This window comes from Marmota flaviventris, chromosome 2 (assembly GCF_047511675.1).
Source record: "Marmota flaviventris isolate mMarFla1 chromosome 2, mMarFla1.hap1, whole genome shotgun sequence".
Lineage (NCBI taxonomy): Eukaryota > Metazoa > Chordata > Mammalia > Rodentia > Sciuridae > Marmota > Marmota flaviventris.
In genome coordinates, this window is record NC_092499.1 from 10,298,685 (window position 1) to 10,310,002 (window position 11,318).

Genomic DNA, 11,318 nt, shown 5'->3' on the forward strand with positions numbered 1-11,318 from the left:
TTTAAATTAGTGAACTTTGGGCATAGCACCTTCCCCTCCATAATGTGGAGGTCCTTGCCCAATCAGTTGAAGGGTCCAAATATAACAGAACGACCAGCCTCCCCAAGCAAGACAGAATCCTAGTTGATGGCCTTCAGACAGGAACTGCACCATTGGCTCTCTTGAGTCCACCAGCCCATGCTGCAGATTTGTGACTTGTTTGATCCATAATCATGTGAGCCCAATTCCTTTTTTTTTTTTTTTTGGTACCAGGGATTGAGCCCAGGGGAGCTCAACCACTGAGTCACATCCCCAGCCCTTTTATATATTTTATTTAGAGACCAGGTCTCACTGAGTTGCTTAGTGCCTCACTAAGTTGCTGAGGCTGGCTTTGAACTCTCCATCTTCCTGCCTGGGCCTCCGGAGCCTCTGGGGTTACAGGTGTCACCACCACACCCTGCAAGCAAGTTCCGTATAATAAATCACTGTCTGTTTGTGTTCATGCGCAAACACACACACACACACACACACACACTCCCCTATTGGTTCTGTTTCTCTGGAGAACCCTGACTAATCCAGCTATCCTCTGCCCTTTACATTTCTATATGAACTTTAAAATAATTCTGTTAACTTCCCTGCTTGTGCTCCACAAAGCAAGCCTGCTGGGATTCTAGTTTGGTTTGTGCTAAATCTATGGGGATATTTTGAGGAGAATTGACATCTCACCATACTGGACCTTATAATCCACTGATATTATATGGTCTATCCCTCTACATCTTAGATTGTCCCTCATTTTTCTGTACAGTTTCATTAAATTTATTTTTAGGTATTTGATACTATTTTAAGTGGTGTTATTTTAAATTCTGATACACACACACACACACACACACACACACACATATGATCAGAGAGAGAGAGAGAGAGAGAGACTGGTATAGAAAAGTACAACCGATTTTTGCACATTGATCCTATTTCCAAAGACCTGGGTAATTTCACTTAACTCTAATAGTAAGCTATTTTGGAATATTCTTAGCCACAGTGTCTCCAATTATTTTTATATCACCCTTTCTCCCCTCTGTCGGGAAGTCCACATTTTTGGAGCTTTGAAGTTGTGTGTCGAGCCTCCTGTGCTTGGTTTGAATTGGTTTTCCCTATTCTTTCCTTTCTGAGCTTCAGCTTTGTTCTTTTGTACTGACTCATCTTGCAGGTTATTCATCCTGACGTCTGCTGTGTCCGATCTGCTCTTAAACTGGACAATTGATTTCTTAACCGCAGATATTATATTTATTAGTTCCAGAGTGTCAATTTGATGCACCTTTCAAGCATTTCTTTGGTAATCTCCCCCTTTCTAGACATTTGTCCATCATTCTGCTTCCTTGGACATACTAATTGTGTAAGTCAGCTTGTCATCTCTGTGACCAAAATACCTGACAAGAACATTTTTGAGGAGGAAAGATATTTTGGCTCAGGGTTTCAGAGGATTCTGTCCATGGTCGGCTGGTTCCAAGGCAGAAATTCATGGTAGTCAGGTATGAAAGAGGAAAGATCCTCAGCTCACGGTAGCCAGGAAGCAGAGAGAGAGAGAGAGAGAGAGAGAGAGCGAGCGAGCGAGAGCGAGCATCTGGAAGGTGCCAGAGATAGAGTCCCCAAGGCCACACCCCAGTGTGCCCCACCTGCCTAGAGTTACCTCCTCCCAGTAGTCCATTCAAATTGTTATGCCCTCAAATGACTGATCCACTGATGAGGTCAGATGTCCCGACCAGCAGGACACATCAACGTGGGCAGCGAACCTAGGCGGGGAGGAATGAAGGGACAAGAGACACAGAAGGATGACAGCAAGACAGGAGTTCTGATCAAGCTGCAAACTTTTATTGTTCACACAGGGGTATTTGTACGCTGGGGATGGGGAAGCTCTCTTATCAGCAGTTGCTGGATGTCTGCACAAGGTGAGATAACTGCAGGATGTTTCAGGAAGATAGGTGGCCGCAGGATGTCTCAGGGAGATAGATGGCTGCAGGGTGTCTCCCAGGCAGGATGTCTCCCAGGGGGCTGTTTCTTGTAAGTGTCAGGCTATTCTTTGAAGGAGAATTTCCTTCTAGCCCCTGACAGTCAGAGCCCTCGTGATCCAATCGTGTCACCTCTGAACATGGCTGCCTTGCCTGACACATAAGCTTTGGGGGGACATTCCAGATTCCAACCAAATCCTAACTAATACCTAGTAACTAGTGGTAGTTTTTTGTTTTTGTTTTTTTAAGTTTTTGTCTGAGTACTCTGGTTTCTGGTGGGTCTACTTTTATCATCTGTTTTTCTCTTGATTTTCAATTCATTGGTCCTCTCTCCCAGCATAATTTTAAAATGTCGTATATAAGAACACTGTAAAGGCTCTAGGTAATGTTCTCTTCTATCCAGAGAGAGTTAGGCACTGAAGAGCACCATCTAATCTCAACAAAGATTCAGCCGAGTCCAGGCTGGGTTGTGGTTCCACTAGGACTGAAGGGGCACCCCCTTTCTCCACAGAAAAGACGTAACTGGGCCTCTCCAGAAATCTTCACCCAGACTGATTTTGGGACTGTCAGCAAAAGAGTCTCTGCAAAAGAGTTCAATGTAGATAAACTATTTTTGTGTTGCCCTGTTTTACTTGGCCACTGGCCAAGAAGATACCAGCACTCCAGGTGCTGGAGACCCCCTTACTAGTTTTTCACAAACATATCCAGTATAGTGCTTTGAAGAAATGTGCAAACAAGGCCTCTAGCCTTGATCTGGGCTTCACAGAGACGTCTATATTCCTAAGAAAGAGAAGTTACAATTGTTCTCCATGGTAACAGCTGACAAGGGGAGAATAGAAAGGGGAGAAGAAGCTCCCCCCTTCTCAGGTGTTGTCCTTGAAGGGTTAACTTGCCCAAAACAGTGAGAGAAAAAGCTGCTTTTATGTGAACTTCTGCAGACTGTGAACTTCTGAGCCCCTCCCTTACATGCTGGGTGTAAAACTCTGAAACTCCCTGAACTCGGGGTTCGGGGGATTGATTGATTACAGCAAAAGCTGTGCCCTCAGCATTGGCTGCAGCCAAATAAAGCTGTTTCCTGCTATCTTCAGTACCTTGCCTCGTTTGTCCCTACAACAGGACCAGTCGTTGGCCGCCGGTTTGCCCTGCTCCTAGAGGGCGCCCTCAGTCAAGATCCCGGGGAGCCCTCGGCTCAGCAGAGTCTGCAGGAAACTCACTTTGCCTGTTTGGAGGTTTGGCTGTGCTTGTCATCATCCCGCCCTGAACCACTTCAAGTGGGAAGAGGCCTCTGGAGAGAGGAGCCACCACTCGTCTCCACCTTGGTCCAGCGTGAGCCAGTTCAGCAAGTTTGCTCAGGAAGAAGCAGCGCAGGTGTCTGATGGCACCGGTCAGGCCACCGTCCTCCAGAGCCTCCAGCTCTTGCCCCATTGTTCTCAGGGGCTGTACCTTTGGCTTCTGAGGAGATCACAGAAACTCCGCTCTGCTTCCCAAGGAGTCCTTGGGGGGCTGTATAGCCACCCACTATACAGCTTCGTCCTTCTACACGCCCTTCACGGGGGGCTGGCCCACAGCAGCAGCCCTCCTCTGGCCTCTGGCCTGTGCCCAGGCCATCGGATGGCCCTGGGGAAAGTCACAGCCATGTGGCCCTCAGCTCTGAGCATCCTCTCCCCACAACTTAACTGCCTCTGCCCCTTGTGGCTCTCACAGATCCTGATGCTTAGGAAAATATGACTTTCATCTTTACCCAGATGTATCCACAGCCTGGCAGTTGAACTGGCCTGCTGTAAGCAACGCCTTCTTGTCCCGGGGGACTGAGGGTTTCTTTCTTTCTTTCTTTTTAAGATAGAAGAATTAAACTACATTTGTTTGTGCTGAGGGAGGTGGTTTAGGGAGAACAATGACAGGCCAGGAATAAATTGAAGGCAGCTCTTGAGGAAAATAGCACTGTGGATGGCGTGGTCTCGAGGGGAGGGGGCTCTTTTCCAGTGTCACTGAGGGAAGACGAGGAGCGAGGTGTACAGAAGGGCTCAGGTTAGCGGTGCTGAGAAGAGGAAATTCCCTTTGTTTCCGTCTAGGGGTGCTGGGTTCGTTGTCTCCATTCAGCAAAGAATTGAAGAACAGACGCAGAGATGTGAGCAAGAAGTAGGTTTACTGCAAAGGTGACAGAGACACAGAGATAGGCTTCTCCAAAGACACCCCAGGGCCGGACAGTAAGTAGGTATTTTGGCCTGTTGTTTTTATGATCTCTGGAATTTCCTCCTTTCCTGATCATGCCCCCACCACATGCTCCTCACTATAACTGACAGGTGCCCCCTCTGTCCACACATCTGTGTTAGTTTTTCTATTGGATCCCCCACAAATACAGAAGTGTCGGTCTAATTGGGTCCCCACTTGTGTCCACCAGCACTTTCATCAAGCAGGAAGTTGACCTCATCAGAAGGCCCTCTCGGTGCTCCTTTGTCCTGGCCCTGCCCCGACCTCCTCACTCGCCATCTTGCCCTGGCTGCCTGCGCCCTTCTGGATCTCCCTTACTTAGTTCCCCCACCTTTCACAAGATAAAATGACAATGGCTTAGAGTGGCCTCACCTTGAAAAATAAGTAGGTGAAAATATTCACAATCACAGAAAACATGTTTATGACCTTGATATGAATGACCTTCTTAAAGATGATGCACAAAGCAAATGAAGAGGGTATTAGTTCTGAGACACCGAGCAGTGGACCTTCTTATGGCAGTAGATGAAGTTAAAAAAACCAGTGACAGAGTAAGAGGAAATACTAATGTCACATTGCAAAGGATTAGTATATACAAGGAACTCTTATGAGTCAGTAAGTAAAAGGTACCAGCCATTAGGAACATAGGGGATGACCAGAATAAATCCACAGAAAAGGAAATGCACATGACTGATGGCCATATGCAAAGATCTCCACTTCAGAAGGAGTCCGGAAAATGCCAACTTCTAAAAATAAGATACGTTTTAAAAATCTACAATAGTAGCAAAAAAAAAAGCCCACTTGGTAATATCAAATGTTGTCAAGTGGTGTGCTTTGTGGTATTGGCCAGGTCCCTGCTCCACTAGGAGTGGGTGGGATGGGACCTGGCTCCTTCTCCCTTTGTCACCTGGCCCATCAGTTTACCAAACTAGCAGACCAGGATGGGGCCAAGAAATACAGGATTCTTTACTGAACGTTGGGTCCATTTCAGGAGGAAGATTTTGAAACAGAAAAGACAAATACAAGCATTCTAGAGGTTTTTCCTTGAGTTTGGTGAGGCAGATGACCCCAGTAACTTAGGTATCCTCAAGGAGAGATGATTCCCCAGTGGACTGTCACCTGTCTGCTAGCCTGCCCGCTGCCTTCTGGGCAGTCCCTTGACTCACAAGCATCCATTTCCTACGTCTCCCACTTGAAGAGATGCTACCAAGCTGTCCCTTCCTATGTCCCTCTCTCTCCATCATGCAGAGTCCCCATCCTTGGTGGAGAGCAGGCACAGGCTTGGTCAGGTGGTGAGTGGTGCCCAGCCTACAAGCCTGGGTAGGGAGGGTGCACTTAGAGTGCCAGGCTCCAGGCTGTTGGGCAAGGCTGAGCCTGGCCGCTGCCATTCAAGCTTCCTGTGGCAAGGGCTGCAAGCCAGCCAGTTATGTCACTAATAGATCTGTAAGTTGGAACTCCTCCCAGGGACAGACACCCCCGCCCCCATGGTGTAGAACAATCTAAAACCACGTCGAGGGGCAGCACTTGTGCATTAGCTGAATATGGCTCTGCCCTTTGCAAACTCTGGTCTCCACTGTTATGGACAGGTACTCCCAATTGTTTGGCTGTTCCCACAAGGAGGGGACAGGGAGAGGGGACAGGATTTATTCACAGCTGGGCTTGGTTGGAGGAAGACCCAGGGTTAAGCCCATTTAGTCCAGCCATTCCTTCTGCCTCCCCCAACAGGTGGAGAGAGAGGGTCCCTCCAATGCGATCACAGTATTTTCCACTTGCAAACAAGTTAGGAAACCCAAAGGGCAGTGTCCAGCCCACAACAGGACCTCTGGCCTCTGCTTCCTTCAGAATAACTTTCTCCCGCCTTTTCCTCAGACTTCGGTTGAAGCATCAGCCTCACTTGGCCTTGACATCTATTGCCTGGATGCTATTTCAGGATTTCCATCTCCACAAGGTTCTGGCTCCCAAACCAAGAGGCCGCTCAGAGCCCTTGAAAGTCTCTGGGGTTTGCTGTCAAACAGCGCTGAACACATAGCTTGGCTCTGGCACTTGGTCACTGTGTGACCTTGAGCTTATAACTTAACCTTTTGGGGCTTCCTCTTCCTCACGACGTGGTGTCTGCCTTATAGGTTGTTACAAGAAGTGTCAATAACACTTGTAAAGCCTCCAGCACAGGGGAGGTCCTCCATCAATGGCCATATATCAACGGGGGGACAGAGACGCTCTCTTACTCGTCTCAGTGTACCCAGCATCAAATTAGTGCCAGAAACATTGGAAGGACACAGTGAATACTTGTTGGGACGAAATATCCTTTAGCCAAGTTGTTTCATGTTTCAAAACCATTCCAGTCAAGCCCAACATGAGTGCAGAGGTGTGCTGGAAATATAACTCATTCAGAGACACTCTTCCTGCCAACGTCTCATAAAAATGTCCTTGAAAATAAAAGTGTTCACAGCCGAGTGTCAAGAATCTGCAGTGAAATCAAGAGATCCAAGGGGTTGGGAGACACAAAATATCCTCTAGTGCAGATGGTCCCCCAGGGTCCCCATGATTGTCATGTCTTCTTTAGGAGGTCTGCTTTGTGACAGGTCCATTTAGGTTGGCAGAGCTGCCTAGGTAACTTGTGCCATTTGATTGGCTGCTTTAAGTTAGCAAAGTCACCAGCCAAGGTGACACGAGGGATCTGATTGGTCATGGGGGCTGCATCCTGTGCCTGGAGCGCCTTCCTGTCTTGGAGTGGAGCCTCCCTGGGCACGTGCAGGGCTCCACCTGCATCTTCTCTCTGCAGCCTCTCCCTCGGGCTCCTTGGGATGTGGCTTTTAAATGATTCTCTGTTTCATCTATCAGAATGACCCAGAAGGAAGCAATTGTCTTTAAGTGGGTCATTCCCTGAAGCATGGTGGCAGCCTTCTTATGCAGAAGAAAAGTGGGTCTTTGCAAAGAGCAAGCATCCAACCAAAGGCTGGGGTGAGGGAAGGGAGGCTGGCATGTGTCGGAGCTCCTGGTGGGAACCGTGCTTCAATCTTATCCTCGTTTTGGAGATGAAGAACCAAGGCACAGAGAGCAGCCGTCCCTCGGCCAAGATCACAGAGCTAGTTGGTGTATCTGATTCCAAAGTCCCAAGTCCCACCCACTACACCACGCGCATGGTGAACACTGAGAACTCTTAGCAACCTGCACAAGCTGCGCACCTGTGCCCTAGTAACTCAGCAAACCTTGCACTGCCAAGGACTGATCGTTGGTGCAATCCATGCAAGGCACCGGGTGTCCTGCTCCAAGCGACTCCAGCACAACAGAGGGCATCGTCTTATTTAAACCCAGGCTCTGTCGGATCCAGTTTGGGAGATGATCTGGGGATGAGGTGGAGAGGACCTCACTGCACAAACATACTGTGTGGAATGCCCGATGGACAAGCTCATGGCCATGGTTGCTTAGAGATCCTGGGACCCAAGGACACCAATCCTTATATGTAGCCTTTTGGGGTCACTGTTCATGCAGATATCATGAAGACTCTGCTGGTTAGAAGCAAGCCTTGCCCACCACCGCATCCTGAGCACCTTCCAACCTGAGATCAGCTCCTCAAACACATATTGATCCGTCACAGAACCAGAGGCCCATGTCTGACCCAGCTTTGTTTTGAGCCCTGCTTGCTGACCATCTCCTTGATGTGAGCTGGAGAGATACACGCCCTAATTCTCAGGGCTTACAGTGGGCCTGGCACATGCTGGTGCCTAGTCAGTGAGTGGGAACCCACATCTTCCCCTGACAGCCTTGAGCCGGCTGCAGGTGAGGCCACACAGAGCAGCCCAGGGAGCGTGGAGTCAGAAGGAGACACCAAAGTTCAGATTTGGGAATGGACACCTACTGGCTTCGGATGGTGAACACATCCCTGAAGCACTCTGAACACGGTGGGTTGCTGAGGAGAGAGTATGGTGGCCCTGTGGACAAGTCCCTGTAGGCCTGACAGCAGGAGACCAGCACACACAGGAGGCTGCTGCAAAAGTCCTGGGGAGGTGGCCGGTGGCCTCTTGAGTGGTAGAGACACGTGGAGAAGGGACCAGAACAGGATGTACTTCAGAGGATGATTGGCAGGTTGGGTGGGGTGTGAAGGAAGATAGCTGACTTGGCCTTCCCAGGGCAGGCTTCTCGGCCTCCCTGCCCACACACCCTCCTCAGTCCACGCCTCCCGTTGTGGACACTCGGACACTCTCCTCTTCAGCTCCTTTCTCACGGCCCAGTTCCAACCAACTCCATGAGCGTGTGTGTGGGTGGGGGGTCCATGACTAGATTCTGCAGCGGTAGCTGTGCTCGGCCCAGTGTGACTGTATCTGGGACTGAGTCCATTGTCTCCGGATAAGGAGAGAAACAATTAGTCATGCAGATGAAATGCTTTCCTTGCTCTCCTTGACAGCCAGCATCTCAAGGAGGCTTTTCTGTGTCCGTCCTCCACTGAGATAGAAGCTGTGTTTTCCATCTGCAGACTCCGGATAATGTAAGGCAGCTCCTGGTTTAATAATGAGCTTCCAACTTTTGGCAGGGCCCGGAGTTAGGAGGCAGGGGAGGAGGGAGGCGAACAGCAAGGGCACTTCCAGGAAAGTGCACCGAGAACTGCAGGGAAAAGTCATTTTAAAGTCAGGAGAAGTCAGACACGGGCTGGCCCAGTTACAGAGCCGATGTGGGGCTCTGAGAAGGATGAACCAACAGGCAGCCTCTGGGCAGGGGACGGGCCCAGCACCGGCAGTCAGGGCCTGGTTCCAAGTCAGGCTCATCATTTCTTTCATTCATTCATTCGACACTTGCGTAGTGAACCCGCACAGTGTGCCAGGCCCTGTGTGGGTTCTGTTTCAGGAACTGGAGGGTTGAGCAGGGGGGCTTGTCAAGTAAACAGAAAAACTGCAATGCAAGCTGATGAGGGTTACAAGAAACCTGCCCAAACCTGGGTGCTGCCAACAAGCTCACGAAGGAAATAACACCTGAACAGGGGCTATCAGGTGAGGCCAAGGCAGAGGTGGGACTCCAGGCAGAGGGAACAGCACTTGCCAGAGGCACTTGGAGAGCCTGGGAGTTGCTAGGAGTTCGGTGTGGCTGAGGTGTGGAAAGTCGGATAGGCTGCTTCTGAAATGGCTTCCAACCACCCTGGCCTCCTAGAGTTCCCACCAACGCATAGTCCCCTCTCTTGGGTATGGGTGTGACCTGTGACTTGCTTCTGACCCATGGATTACAGGACAAAAGTCACATGATGTATGGGATTTATATATTTATGGGATTGCATTACATAAGATTATGGTGCCCAGCTGGTGAGATATAGGAGGTGGGGTCCCTCTCTCTCTCTCTCCTTTGCTGGTTGGAGGAAGCAAGGAGTCTGTTGAGAAACACCACATACCCAGAAGTGCAGGCAGCCTCCAGGAGGCGAGAGTGGCCTCCAACTGACAGCCAGAGGAACTGGGCCCTCAGACCCACAAGCCCAAGGACACAAACCCTTCCAGCAAACATGCGAGCTTGGGAGCAAATGCGTCTCCAGGCTAGCCTTTGGGTGAACACAAGCCCTTGTGAGACCTTAAGCAGAGGATGTTGTAAAGCCATGCCCAGAGCCTGACCCACCGAGACCATGAGACTACATATGTGTGTTGCTTTAAGCTGCTAAGATTGCAGTAATGGATTCCATGTCAATCAATAACCGATAGGGAAGGGGAATGGGCAGAGAGGAGGGGCAGAGGGTGGATAGTCTTGCAAGTCACAGAAAGAGATTGGGACTGATATGCTCACTGGCTGCAGATAATCCCGTTACCCTCCTAGGACCTCAGGAAGTCAGATAAATAACTTCAGAGGTAAAGTATGGACCTCACCAGATAGAGCTCGGTGGGCCTGCTGTAATGGGGCAAGATTACAGAATGGACAAGAAGGATGACCTTATGCCCATTCTGGAAAGACAGTGGTGGCCCCAGAGCCAGCAGAGGGACCCTGAGGACACCAACTCAACCGGTTAACTTCATTTCCCTCCTTAAGACGGGAGAATGGATCCATCCAGGCCAGGAAAGAAAAGCCTGGCTTAAAACAGGGCAAGACATGACAACAAACAACGCCAAAAGCTTCCAAAGGTTTGAGGTCTAAAACAAAGCTATAAAGAGTACAGATCACAGACCTCACATGTTCCCCTCTAAACAATAACAACTGCAAATCCACAATTATGTAACTCTTTATGGCTCATTCCATGTCAACAACGCTGGCTTATGTTTGCTGGTCACCACAATGGTGTGAGTGGAGAAGCCACCAGAGAAAGGACCCTGCCTCCAGATTTTCTCTTCCACGTATTATCTCTCCATCAACGTTCATTCTTTGGGGTCTTGAACGTGTGTGATCTTCTAGAACAAGTGTCCCAGGTCGTCAAGGACATGGGAATCAATCACCTGGGAGTCTTGTCAAACTGCAGAATTGCATCCAGTCGGTCTTCCATGGGGCTCAAGGCTGCATTTCTAACAACCCCCAATGGAACAGGCCAACATGGCCCAGCTAGAGACAGGTCCTTTGAGAAGCAAGGATGTCGTTCTCACTTTGGCCACACAGTCATTAAAGCATGGGGAAGCTTTTTAGAATCCCAGTGTCCAAGCTGGACTTCAGATGGAGCCCATCAGAGTCCTTCGCCGCAGGTCAGGGCATCCAGACTGTTTACATCGATTCCGGTGGGTAGCTGAGCCTGAGAGCCACGCACCATACTCTGGGTTAACCTGGCACCACAGTAAGCAGCCTCTGGGACCTCTCAAACTTTATATGCCCACAGTGGCCAGGAACTCGCTAACTCTGCCAGCTCTTGGGGCACATCTGCAGAGGTTCTAAGTCCCCTGGATTCAGGCAGGAGTCCTGGAGTGTGTTGGTTTTTAATGCACCAGGTGATTCAGATGCAGGTAGATACCTGAGAACCAGCTGCCTCCATATATACTCAAGGCAAATGGTCAGAAAACACCAATCAGTAGTGAACTTATTTTTCAACTAAAAGCTGAGTAGCACAGCCCCATGGTATCAGCAAACTCCACGGTTACCAGCTCAGGCTTAGCTAATTACCAGCTTATTAACACCAAAATTCTAACTCACTTCCGGCAAGGAAGAGTTGGCAGCTGGCCAAGCCAAGTGCAG